This window comes from Pristiophorus japonicus, chromosome 22 (assembly GCF_044704955.1).
Source record: "Pristiophorus japonicus isolate sPriJap1 chromosome 22, sPriJap1.hap1, whole genome shotgun sequence".
NCBI lineage: Eukaryota > Metazoa > Chordata > Chondrichthyes > Pristiophoridae > Pristiophorus > Pristiophorus japonicus.
The window spans coordinates 42,024,688-42,038,736 of NC_091998.1; the positions used below are offsets into that span (position 1 = coordinate 42,024,688).

The following is a 14,049-nucleotide window of genomic DNA, read 5'->3' on the forward strand; positions in this document are numbered from 1 at the left end:
AGCCATGATCTTATTGAATGGCGCAGCAGGCTCGCGGAGCCGAATGGCCGACTCCTGCTCCTATTTCTTACGTTCTTAAGGTCCTTCTGAGATCCAGCCGAGATATCAAAACTCGCTATTGGTTAGCAACCAGGTGTTGGCCAAGTAAGCGATCTCTGAATTTGTTATATGAATAAAGTGCAGTCGAGGTTTGAGCGGGTCTCCATCTTCTCCCACCAAGAGCTGAAGGGTGTGGGCAAATGCTGGGACCAAGCACATTTAACCTGCCCATTGTGCTGTTACCATTAGTTAGTTGGTAGGAACCCACATGGGGATGGGTTCTAAATGTTAAAAACCAAGGGGCCGAAATTGATCAACTTTCCGCCCACTGCCGCCGACGTTCCGCTGGAAGATCCGCCCAGTGCCACGTTCGGGGAGGCCTGGTGCGGGCGGGAGGAGAGCCGACAGGAACCGCCCGCTGACGTCCACGGATGGCCGAGTGGCACAACTGAGCTCCCACCCGCCGAGCTCCCATATTGATGCGGAGCGGGAGTCGTCGGGACTCGGCGGCAGAACGGGGGTGGGCCCGCTGGCTGGAGGCTGGTCTGTCCCCGATGGTTAAGTCTGAAGACGGTAAGGTTAGTGAGCATTTTTTTTCCCCCACAGCGACTTACCTGGATGGGGGTCCCCTGAAGGTCTTCCGAAAGTTTATAAAAACAATTTTCTTGATTTGTATTTCCAGCCGTTTGACCCTCCGTGGGCCCGACTCCATTCTCGGCGGCACTTGGGCGGCAAGCGCCTCTGCTGCCGAGAATGAGACCTCCCGCCCAGATTGGCGGTGTATGTCGCTCATTTGCCACCCGCCAACCTTCGAGGGACCTTGTTCATGAATAACCCGCCCAAAGTACCGTCCGGTACCTCGGCGATCATCGGCGGCACTTGGGCGGGCAGAGGCCTTGACCAGATTCGGCCCCCTATAATGACTCGAGGACAAAGGGCAGTGGGACCTCTGTTGTAGATCTAATGGATGTTTTGCAGTATAATCCACACTTTTTGACTATGTGCAACCTTATTAATCTCCAAAGACAAGAGATTATGTATACACTGCTGAGGATCTGGGATCGAGCTTTAACTAGACTGCATTCTGGGGAGTGACTTTCACAGCGTCTCTATTCCTGAGCCCAGCTCTGAAATACTGTGCTTATTTGACCCCTTGACCTCTGCCTGTAGCATCTGAGAATAATATGTACCGAAAGTTTAATGAACTGCAGCTCCAACAGCTGTCCCTGCCGCAGTTGGATCTGACGCCACCAGTGGGACTGGAAGCGAGACTACACCTGTCGATGGATAATCCAATTACAAACATTTTTTTTGTTAACTCTTACGCAGTCATCTGCCTCACAACTAATAGTTTACGTCAGCAGGCCAGACTCCTGTTCTCCTGATAGAAAAACGGGATGTGTTGGATATCCTTCCCCATCTATCCAGATCAGGGCATCTTCTGGCCAATTGACAGGCCTATTCAACAACTTGATTAATACATGAGCATTTATAAGTGTCAGCTGTGGCTCAGTGGGCAGCACTCTCACCTTGGAGTCAGAAGGTTGTGGGTTCAAGTCCTACTCCAGCGACTTATGGGCAAAAGATTCAGGCCAACACTCCAGTGCAGTGCTGAGGGAACACTGCACTGTTGGAGATGCCGTCTTTCGGATGAGACTTTAAACCGAGGCCCCATCTGCCCTCTCAGGTGAATGTAAAAGATCCCGGGGGACTATCTCGAAGAGTTATCCCCGGTGTCCTGGGCCAATATTTATCCCTCAATCAACATCACAGATTATCTGGTCATTATCACATTGCTGTTTGTTGGAGCTTGCTGTGTGCAAATTGGCTGCTGCATTTCCTACATTACAGCAGTGACTACACTCCAAAAGCATTTCATTGACTGTGAAACGCTTTGAAGTGGTCGTGAAAGGTGTTATATAAATCATTCTTTACATCACCAGTGACTCGATTTGTCTAATGATTTAATTGGTCTATGGGAACCACATGATCATTGGTATTCACTCTCATTGGATCATGACAGCCCATTCTCACCCTCTCCCACTTTCCAGCCACCCTCCTTTCTATTCCTCCATTTTATGGTAAGTGTTACATTCAGCCCCTCGAGCCTGCTCCGCCATTCAGTGAGATCATGGCTGATCTGCGACCTAACTCCATTTACCCGCCTTTGCCCCATATCCCGTAATACCTTTGGTCTCCGGTCTAAAATTATTAATTGCCGTTTGTGGAAGAGAGTTCCAAACTTCTACCCTTTGTGGGTAGAAGTGTTTCCTAAGTTCACTCCTGAAACGCCTGCCTCTAATTTTTAGATTATTCCCCTGAGAAAGACATTACTGAATAAAATGGCCTCAAAATTCTGGCAGAGAAGAAACGGAATAATTTAGATCATCTTCCGGATCTGATGGAATGGAATATTCTGTAAAAGTGATCGTGATTATCTCTCAACGTGAGTCATGTGAACTGCAATGGGACATAAAGTCAGTCAAATTGTCCAGAGAGTTGAAGTGTGTAGAAATTTATACTAATTAATCAAACTGAAACGTTGTTCATTAGGTATACCTAATGTGTGGACTAAATCTCAAGCCATTTATACATCCTAATACAAGTGTTAGCGTGGCGATAGGCAGTGAATGGGCTTTGAAACAACTGAATATATTTGGGAAGAGCAACTCCAAGCATTAGTGTACGATGCTGTGCAGAATATTTATTCAGTTGGTGTTTTTGTGAGCTTCCCGAACTCCCTTTTTGTTCCTGCATGCGATGCCAGTGAAAAGAGTGAGCTGGAGGGGAGATTGTGGGCTGTGATTCTGGGCCCTCCCGAGACAGAGAGCGTCCAGCCTCAGGGTTTAAATGCTGAGAGCTCTTTCTAACTCTCTGCCAGATCACTTTTCTAAAATACCCGTCATTTACTCCTAAAGCTGTAACACTGAAGTGGCGAGTGAGTGACTGCGAGTGTATGTGTACAAGTGCGTTTGTATATAGGTGTGTGTGTGTACAAGTGTGCGTGAGTTTGTGCTTGTGTGAGTGCGTGCATGCCTGGGGGTATTAGTATATGAGTGTGTGTGTGTGCGCGTGTGTTTGTGAGAATGTGTATATGAGTATGTGTGGGTGTGTGAGAGGAGTGAGCGAGTGAGTATCAGTGCGTGTGTTATATATACACACACACATATAAATATATATACACACACACATATATACATACATATTTACATACACATACATACATGTATGTGTGTGTGTAATATGTAATATATACACACAATGTATATATTATAAATGTATAGTATATATATTATATATATAATATAAAAAGATATTTATATATATATATATATACACACACAATATATATAGGAGTGTGAGAGAGAGTGAATTGAGCGAAAGTATGCGTAGGAGTGTGCATGCGTGTGTGTGTGAGTGAGTGAGAGTGTGAGTATGAATGCGTGTATGTGTGCGTGTGAGAGTGAATTGAGTGAAAGTGTGCTTGCAGGTATGAGTGCATGTGTATATATGCATGTGTGAATATATAGGAGTGTGTGTGAGAGAGAGTGTGAGAGTAAGTGCGTGGAGTGTGTGTGCGTGAGCGTGCATGGCACGGCTGCCCTGCTATCACATCTTAGTCGCAGAAAAGCAAGAGGAAAATCGACACTCAGTTCCCGCTGTCAGACAGCAGATTGTGATGTGATCGTACTCGCCCATTGGAACCACTTTGGTTCTTTTCCCACAGCGTTGGCAGATTTAAGATTTTTTGCTTTATAAACAAAATCTTTTAACCCATGAAAGCCCCGCCAAATTGGGGCGCTTACCAATAGTGAGGCGGAGACACACAAACAGACACCTCTTTCCATCATCTCCACATAACACACTTTGCGATATATTTTCCGTGAAATGTGACTCTAGTATAGTAGTGTGAATTGAGTTGTTTTTAATGGATTGAAGGCGTGACAGGCTTCTTCGTTCCTGTGTAAATACTGCGATCGCTTCGGGGAGCGGGAAAGGCACAGTTGGCTGAAGGATAGGTTGGCATGCCAACCACCAGAATATTTTAACTCCGTTGCCTCTCGACCAAGAGCAGCATAGCTATCCCAGGCCACAATCTTCTTACTTTGCTTTTGATGTCAGCCTGAGGCTCAGTGGGCAGCACACTCATCTCCAAGTCAGAAGATTATGGGTTCAAGTCCCACTCCAGAGGCTTGAGCACAAGGTCTGGGTGCATCAGTTGCAGTGCTGAGGGAGTGCTGCACTGTCGGAGCTGCCATCATTTGCATTAAACCAAGGCCCCGCCTGCTCTCTCAGGTGGATGTAAAAGATCCCGCGGCATTATTCCTCCCCACTGTCCTGGCCAATATTTATGTCTCAATCAACATCACCAGAACAGATTATCCAGTCATTTATTGTGTCAGCCGTGGCTCAGTGGGCAGCACTCTTGCCTCGGAGTCAGAAGGTTGCGGGTTCAAGTCCCACTCCAGGAACCCGAGCACAAAACTCCAGGCTGTCACTCCAGTGCAGTGCTGAGGGAGTGCCGCATTGTCGGAGGTACCGTATTTCGGATGAGATGTTAAACTGAGGCCCCGTCTGCTCTCTCAGGTGGATGTGAAAGATCCCACAGCACTATTTCGAAGAGGAGCTGGGGAGTTATCCCCGGTGTCCTGGGGCCAATATTTATCCCTCAATCAACATCACTAAAAACAGATTATCTGGTCATTATCACATCGCTGTTTGTGGGAGCTTGCTGTGCGCAAATTGGCTGCCGCGTTTCCCACATTCCAACAGTGACTACACTCCAAAAGTACTTCATTGACTTTAAAGTGCTTTGGGACGTCCTGAGATCGTGAAAGGCGCTATATAAATGTATGTTTGTTCGTTCCTTCTTTCGCACTAGATGTCACGGAACAGAGGAAGAGGTTTCTCCGGCATCAGCACAGATAGAACTAACGTGCATTTACCAGGATGTGCTTTGCCTTCTCCATTTTAAGCATCTGTAACACGATGATGGGTCTCATATTATGTCCTCGCAGGAGTTGAACTGAGATGAGGCAGCTTTTAATTCGCACCATTTTAAAAGGAAACCTTTGTGTATCACAGAGCAGGAATTGTGCAGTGAGCGGGGAAATATGAGCGAAGATAGGGTTGAGTGCTGGGCATTAAGGGCATGGTTTTGGACAATCCTTAATGGGAAGGCTACTTAAAGTTGAAATATTTGATTTGAGCGAGTGAGTGAGGACAATAGAGGGATGGTTATACGAATGAAAGTCGAGGGCTTTAAAATGTTTTAATGCCCATGCGAGCGAATGTCATTTTATCACAAATGTCCTCTCCACATTCAGGCATGTAGTGAACAACACATAAAGCAGGGTGTCTTAAAATGATTCAACACTCAAGGGGTTCTGAGCAGGTCATAAACTGAGAACAGTTTGCAAACCCGGTGGATTTCCAACAGCCTAGCATGGAGTCTGGTATTTTGTTTTATTTCACACGGTATTCCTGCCCTGAGTGATGTTATTTTGTTTTATTTCACACAGTATTGCTGGCCTGAATGATGTTTCGTAGCTGTGGCGTTGTGTGGAGATTCACCACTTGTTTAAACAACCTCCTACAAAGCTGGGCATTCTCAGCCGTGGCTCAGTGGGCAGCACTCACGCCTCTGAGTCAGAAGGTTGTGGGTTCATAGAAACATAGAAACATAGAAAATAGGTGCAGGAGCAGGCCATTCAGCCCTTCTAGCCTGCACCGCCATTCAATGAGTTCATGGCTGAACATGAAACTTCAGTACCCCCTTCCTGCTTTCTCGCCATAACCCTTGATCCCCCGAGTAGTAAGGACTTCATCTAACTCCCTTTTGAATATATTTAGTGAATTGGCCTCAACTACTTTCTGTGGTAGAGAATTCCACAGGTTCACCACTCTCTGGGTGAAGAAGTTTCTCCTCATCTCGGTCCTAAATGGCTTACCCCTTATCCTCAGACTGTGACCCCTGGTTCTGGACTTCCCCAACATTGGGAACATTCTTTCTGCATCTAACCTGTCTAAACCCGTCAGAATTTTAAACGTTTCTATGAGGTCCCCTCTCATTCTTCTGAACTCCAGTGAATACAAGCCCAATTGATCCAATCTTTCTTGATAGGTCAGTCCCGCCATCCCGGGAATCAGTCTGGTGAACCTTCGCTGCACTCCCTCAATAGCAAGAATGTCCTTCCTCAAGTTAGGAGACCAAAACTGTACACAATACTCCAGGTGTGGCCTCACCAAGGCCCTGTACAACTGTAGCAACACCTCCCTGCCCCTGTATTCAAATCCCCTCGCTATGAAGGCCAACATGCCATTTGCTTTCTTAACCGCCTGCTGTACCTGCATGCCAACCTTCAATGACTGATGTACCATGACACCCAGGTCTCGTTGCACCTTCCCTTTTCCTAATCTGTCACCATTCAGATAATAGTCTGTCTCTCTGTTTTTACCACCAAAGTGGATAACCTCACATTTATCCACATTATACTTCATCTGCCATGCATTTGCCCACTCACCTAACCTATCCAAGTCACTCTGCAGCCTAATAGCATCCTCCTCGCAGCTCACACTGCCACCCAACTTAGTATCATCCGCAAATTTGGAGATACTGCATTTAATCCCCTCGTCTAAATCATTAATGTACAATGTAAACAGCTGGGGCCCCAGCACAGAACCTTGCGGCACTCCACTAGTCACTGCCTGCCATTCTGAAAAGTACCCGTTTACTCCTACTCTTTGCTTCCTGTCTGACAACCAGTTCTCAATCCACGTCAGCACACTACCCCCAATCCCATGTGCTTTAACTTTGCACATTAATCTCTTGTGTGGGACCTTGTCGAAAGCCTTCTGAAAGTCCAAATATACCACATCAACTGGTTCTCCTTTGTCCACTTTACTGGAAACATCCTCAAAAAATTCCAGAAGATTTGTCAAGCATGATTTCCCTTTCACAAATCCATGCTGACTTGGACCTATCATGTCACCATTTTCCAGATGCACTGCTATGACATCCTTAATAATTGATTCCATCATTTTACCCACTACTGAGGTCAGGCTGACCGGTCTATAATTCCCTGTTTTCTCTCTCCCTCCTTTTTTAAAAAGTGGGGTTACATTGGCTACCCTCCACTCCATAGGAACTGATCCAGAGTCAATGGAATGTTGGAAAATGACTGTCAATGCATCCGCTATTTCCAAGGCCACCTCCTTAAGTACTCTAGGATGCAGGCCATCAGGCCCTGGGGATTTATCTGCCTTCAATCCCATCAATTTCCCCAACACAATTTCCCGACTAATAAAGATTTCCCTCAGTTCCTCTTCCTTACTAGACCCTCTGACCCCTTTTATATCCGGAAGGTTGTTTGTATCCTCCTTAGTGAATACCGAACCAAAGTACTTGTTCAATTGATCCGCCATTTCTTTGTTCCCCGTTATGACTTCCCCTGATTCTGACTGCAGGGGACCTACGTTTGTCTTCACCAACCTTTTTCTCTTTACATACCTATAGAAACTTTTGCAATCCGCCTTAATGTTCCCTGCAAGCTTCTTCTCGTACTCCATTTTCCCTGCCCTAATCAAACCCTTTGTCCTCCTCTGCTGAGTTCTAAATTTCTCCCAGTCCCCAGGTTCGCTGCTATTTCTGGCCAATTTGTATGCCACTTCCTTGGCTTTAATACTATCCCTGATTTCCCTAGATAGCCACGGTTGAGCCACCTTCCCCTTTTTATTTTTACGCCAGACAGGAATGTACAATTGTTGTACTTCATCCATGCGGTCTCTAAATGTCTGCCATTGCCCATCCACAGTCAACCCCCTAAGTATCATTCGCCAATCTATCCTAGCCAATTCTCGCCTCATACCTTCAAAGTTACCCTTCTTTAAGTTCTGGACCATGGTCTCTGAATTTACTGTTTCATTCTCCATCCTAATGCAGAATTCCACCATATTATGGTCACTCTTCCCCAAGGGGCCTCGCACAATGAGATTGCTAATTAATCCTCTCTCATTACACAACACCCAGTCTAAGATGGCCTCCCCCCTAGTTGGTTCCTCAACATATTGGTCTAGAAAACCATCCCTTATGCACTCCAGGAAATCCTCCTCCACCGTATTGCTTCCAGTTTGGCTAGCCCAATCTATGTGCATATTAAAGTCACCCATTATAACTGCTACACCTTTATTGCATGCACCCCTAATTTCCTGTTTGATGCCCTCCCCAACATCCCTATTACTGTTTGGAGGTCTGTACACAACTCCTACTAACGTTTTTTGCCCTTTGGTGTTCTGCAGCTCTACCCATATAGATTCCACATCATCCAAGCTAATGTCTTTCCTAACTATTGCATTAATCTCCTCTTTAACCAGCAATGCTACCCCACCTCCTTTTCCTTTTATTCTATCCTTCCTGAATGTTGAATACCCCTGAATGTTGAGTTCCCAGCCCTGATCATCCTGGAGCCACGTCTCCGTAATCCCAATCACATCATATTTGTTAACATCTATTTGCACAATTAATTCATCCACCTTATTGCGGATACTCCTTGCATTAAGACACAAAGCCTTCAGGCTTGTTTTATTAACACCCTTTGTCCTTTTAGAATTTGGCTGTACAGTGGCCCTTTTTGTTCTTTGCCTTGGGTTTCTCTGCCCTACACTTTTCCTCATCTCCTTTCTGTCTTTTTCTTTTGGCTCCTTTTTGTTTCCCTCTGTCTCCCTGCATTGGTTCCCATCCCCCTGCCATATTAGTTTAAATCCTCCCCAACAGCACTAGCAAACACTCCCCCGAGGACATTGGTTCCAGTCCTGCCCAGGTGCAGACCGTCCGGTTTGTACTGGTCCCACCTCCCCCAGAACCGGTCCCAATGCCCCAGGAATTTGAATCCCTCCCTGCTGCACCACTGCTCAGTCCCACTCCAGAAACATGAGCACAAAAATCTAGGCTGACACTCCCGGTGCAGTGCTAAGGGAGTGCTGCACTGTCGGAGGCGCCGTCTTTCGGATGAGACATTAAACCGAGGCCCCGTCTGCTCTCTCAGGTGCACGTAAAAGATCCCATGTCACTATTCCGAAGAAGACAGGGGAGTTATCCCCAGTGTCCTGGGGCCAATAGTTATCCCTCAATCAACATAACAAAAATAGATTATCTGGTCATTATCACATTGCTGTTTGTGGGAGTTTGCTGTGCGCAAACTGGCTGCCGCGTTTCCCACATTACAACAGTGACTGCACTCCAAAAAGTACTTCATTGGCTGTAAAGCGCTTTGGGACGTCCGGTGGTCATGAAAGGCACTATATAAATGCAAGTCTTTTCTTTTTCAGTATGACAGGAAAGGTTTGAGTTCACTGGGAATTGAATACACTCAGATCCCCTTCAATGTTCTGCCCTCCCTTTCCTGAAGGCACAGTCACCATGGTTCCACACGGGAGGCGAGACAATGAGTATCCGCTGGCAATTTAAGCCCGGGAGCAAGAGTGGACCTCAGTCCTGTCTCTGCGCATGGTCCTTCCAGCAGGTGACTGGCACGGAGGAGCAGGTGCCCTGGTTGATATTTTATTGCCCTCCCTCGCCCAATGGCAGTGTCGGGCAGTGCGTGCGGGCTTAGATACAAGCCAAGTAACTCGACAGCGCCATCCATGTGTTCCTGCCTCGAGGCCAGCGTCCAACAATGCTTCAACGCCTTTACAACCAGCCCCTGAGCCCAGTGACATGCAGAGAATGCTGGACACGCTCAGCTGGACTGCGAAGAGAGAAACGTTTCTGGTCCATGACCCATCACCAAGATGCTGCAGCATCGCTGAATGATGGCTTCGAACCAGGAACAAATGGACGGTCCCGTTATGACGAAAGCTCACAGGCCTGAAAGGTTCACCAGACTGATTCCCGGGATGGCAGGGCTGACATATGAAGAAAGACTGGATCGACTGGGCTTACATTCACTGGAATTCAGAAGAATGAGAGGGGATCTCATAGAAACATATAAAATTCTGAGGGGATTGGACAGGTTAGATGCAGGAAGAATGTTCCCGATGTTGGGGAAGTCCAGAACCAGGGGATACAGTCTAAGGATAAGGGGTAAGCCATTTAGGACCGAGATGAGGAGAAACTTCTTCACTCAGAGAATTGTGGACCTGTGGAATTCTCTACCGCAGAAAGTTGTTGAGGCCAATTCGTTAGATATATTCAAAAGTGAGTTAGATGTGGCCCTTACGTCTAAAGGGATCAAGGGGTATGGAGAGAAAGCAGGAATGGGGTACTGAGATGAATGATCAGCCATGATCATATTGAATGGTGGTGCAGGCTCAAAGGGCCGAATGGCCTACTCCTGCACCTATTTTCTATGTTTCTATGAAACCTTAACTCTGTTTCTCTCTCTCTGGAGAGATGCTGCCTGACCTGCTGAGTGTTTCCGGCATTTTCTGCTTTTATTTCAGAGGTCCAGCATCCGCAGCATTTCGCGCCCATTTATATGCAGTTCCCCACCTCAAGCAGTCTGCTGCTGCTGCAGCAACCCTCAACAGACGACACGGCTGACCTCCCGCGGCGATCCCCGTGTACCCAGAGTGCAGCCACTCAAACCTCGACGGCTAATTTTCCGACTTTGCCTTTCGCTTTTGGGGACGACCGGCGGAGCGTGCTGATTGGCCGCTCATTCTCAAGGGGCCAGTGGCACTCCGCCCCTCTCCTACCCCGGGATTTTGAACTCTGGCTTCATTTACATTCGCCAGGCGGGCTACAGACAGGACGTCCCCACACAGCTCGCCAGGTTGGACAGCGGAAAGTGGCCATCTACCGCCAGGAAGGGGTCATCTGGGGGGGTGGGGGATCCCGATCACCGAGAACGGGGGGTCCTGAGCCGGCAGTGGCCCAGATTATTTCTGTGGGACCTAGAGGCGGAATGCTGCTCCTTTGAGGCCTACAACAATAATCGGGCCTCTTCCCTTCCATTGCCTATGGAACAACAACAACTGTGTCACTGTGCAAGATCGGTGTGTTACTCTGCAGCGTGTTGTACAACAACAACTTGTATTTATATAGCGCCTTTAAAGTAGTGAAACGTCCCAAGGCGCTTCACAGGAGTATTATAACACCGAGCCGCATAAGGAGAAATTAGGGCAGGTGACCAAAAGCGCGGTCAAAGCGGTTGCTTTTAAGGAGAGTCTGGAAGGAGGAAAGAGAGGCGGAGAGGTATAGGGAGGGAGTTCCAGAGCTTGGAGCCAATGCAGCAGAAGGCACAACCACCGATGGTGGAGCGATTATAATCAGGAATGCTCAAGAGGGCAGAATTAGAGGAGCGCAGCCATTTCGGGACTGGCGCAAGCCTGCACTGCATGGGTCCTGAAGCAGTTCCTACCTAAAATCTAACAGTGGGGGTTCCAACTTACGTCACCGGGCTCCTATTTCCATATTAAAAGGGGGCCTATCTCCTGAAACAGGCGGGCGCTTCGGACACCCAGAACTAGGCCCCTTTCAAAATGGCGACGGCCCCATCACCAGCCTCACCGGGCGTTAACAGCCTCGGAATGGGCCCGCACCCTTAACGCCTGGTGAAGGCAGTCAGAAATTCCTCCCCAGTGTGCCCTCCGGTAAAATGCTTCGGACGCCCCCTTTTAAAATGCCGTCGCCGGTGTGAGCGGGGCGGTAAGACGACCGACCCCATTTGGAGGCCGGTTACCGCACCTCGGGAATTCAAGCGCTCGCCATGCCCGCGGTTTCCCGACCTCGAGTGTGGAAGGTGGAGCGGACGATAGCCATCAGTTCGCTGGGACATCCTGCCCAGTGCAACTGGGTCATAAATCCAGGTCCGGCAGGTTTCTGCCATAGCAACAAGCCCATAATACTGAGAGCACAAAGGACAATTGTCTGCTGCAAGGTGATAAAACACTAAAGGAGGAGGCAATCATGTCATAAAACTTGATCAAAGCTTTCGCGTTGTTCAGGAAAACATTCCCTCCCCCGACAATGCCCCTCAGCCCTGAGTGTAGGCATGCTGTCCACTTTTTGCTGATCATTTATATCTCCCCTTGCTGCAGCACGCCCCGGAGAGGAGGTGGAAGAGATATTTACAACACGCCGACACCGATTGTACTCTGGGCTTCTTACTGACCATGAATAACCACAGCTCTCTACAGCTGCTGTTTCCCATCACTCACATTCAAAGCACAGGGTTTGCCGCCATTTAGGATGAACAGAAAACAAGAAAAGGTTCCCAGCAGACAGGAGGGGGAAGCGTGTCCTGCGCCAATATCTATCTCTCAATCAACATCACTGAAACAGATTATCTGGTCAGATTATCACAGTGCTGTTTGTTGTGCGCAAATTGGCTGCCGTGTTTCCCACACTACAACAGCGACTACACTCCAAGGGCACTTCATTGGCTGAAAAGCGCTTTGGGCGCCCTTGAGCTTTGCGATAGGCGCTACAATAATGCAAGTCTTTCGTTCCTGCATCGATGACATAAGAACACAAGAAATAGGAGCAGGAGCAGGCCATACGGCCCCTCGAGCCTGCTCCGCCATTTAAATGCGATCGTGGCTGATCCGAACGTTAAGCCGCTTCGTGCTAAACGGTGCATGAATGGGAAACGATGCAGGAGCTGGCACTGGGAGGAACATGACCATGATACCGAGTGGGTCCATTCCTGTCCTGCAGGGAGAGGAACACCCGCTACCCGCACATCCCCGAGTTTCCCAGCCTATCCTGGCCCACTCCTCCCGTCCACACCGTGCCCGCTGACCAGGGCCTCGCATTGCGGGGGGGCACCGCATCCTTGTGGCAATAACTGCGAGCCTGCCTTACCCAGAGAGCAAATAAAACCCACAAAAAGTGCTGCAGCCTTTCTCCCTGAAGCTGAGCGACTGATTCCTTCCTCCTGGAGGCAGGCAGATCAATGATTCAAAGTGTCAGAATATTTCATTTGTATACACATTAAAGCACCTCTGCTTTTATGCTCAAGTCCCTAATAATTAAATGAGATAACTAAGAGGGCTAACTGCGAGCCAATTCGAGGGAGAAGGGGCTATTCTCGTCCTCCGACACAGCTTGCCTGCAGTTGCTATCCTCCTGCGCCCTAACAATGCTGCAACTGTTGTTAATCACTGTCGCCAAGCCGCATATTGTGCTCTGCACGTTGCTGTGGCAAGCAGCACATTCAGTAGGTAAGCCGAGTTCAGGGCCCCCCTGATTTAAGCTCACGTTTGAGGCCCCCAGTTGATTCTGGTCATCAAATTGTCGCAACGAAAACCGAACAGCAACAGATTTGGAAGGTTGTTTTGGAGCACAGCTATCTCCCAGATCCTCCTGTGTGGTAAAAGGGTCTTCAGCACACAGTTACCGCAGAGCGGGTATAAATCAGCCTCGCACTGCTCATTACAGACAGACGTAACTCGGAGGTTCACCTAATTGACAGTAACATCGACAATAAATAACACTGACACTACGTCTTGTCCCCTTGCACAGCTACTGAACCGTGGAAATGCAGGAAATAATGATGCACCCCGAGGATAATGTATTTGTTAAAATTCAACCGTAGAATCTTTCTAATCAGTACACTCCTTTTGTGCCCCGCTCGCTCCTGTTCTGTTGCTGATCTGCGACAGCACAAAACAGCACTGAACCTCGCTTCCGAGCCATGTCGCTGCCGAGGGCTACAGCTGCTAATGTGGATCTCGCTACAACGAGCTGCGTTTATCAAAGTGCAGCTCCCTTTGTATGTTATTTTCTTAATTTCTCTTTGTCTTCCTGCATCATCTACACTCTGTGCTCCTGTCTCTCCGCACAACACACACCCTGTCCCCTCCCCCACAACACACCCTGTCCCCTCCCCCACAACACACCCTGTCCCCTCCCCCACAACACACCCTGTCCCCTCCCCCACAACACACCCTGGCCCCTCCCCCACAACACACCCTGTCCCCTCCCCCACAACACACCCTGTCCCCTCCCCCACAACACACCCTGTCCCCTCCCCCACAACACACCCTGTCCCCTCCCCCACAACACAC

General features: G+C 48.3%; 1 protein-coding gene across 3 annotated transcripts in view; it reads right to left on the reverse strand.

Annotated features, from left to right (window-relative positions):
- Positions 1 to 14,049, reverse strand: part of tacc1 (transforming, acidic coiled-coil containing protein 1) — a 220,533-nt gene that overhangs the window by 106,270 nt on the left and 100,214 nt on the right. The gene's annotated exons all lie outside the window — the stretch shown is intronic.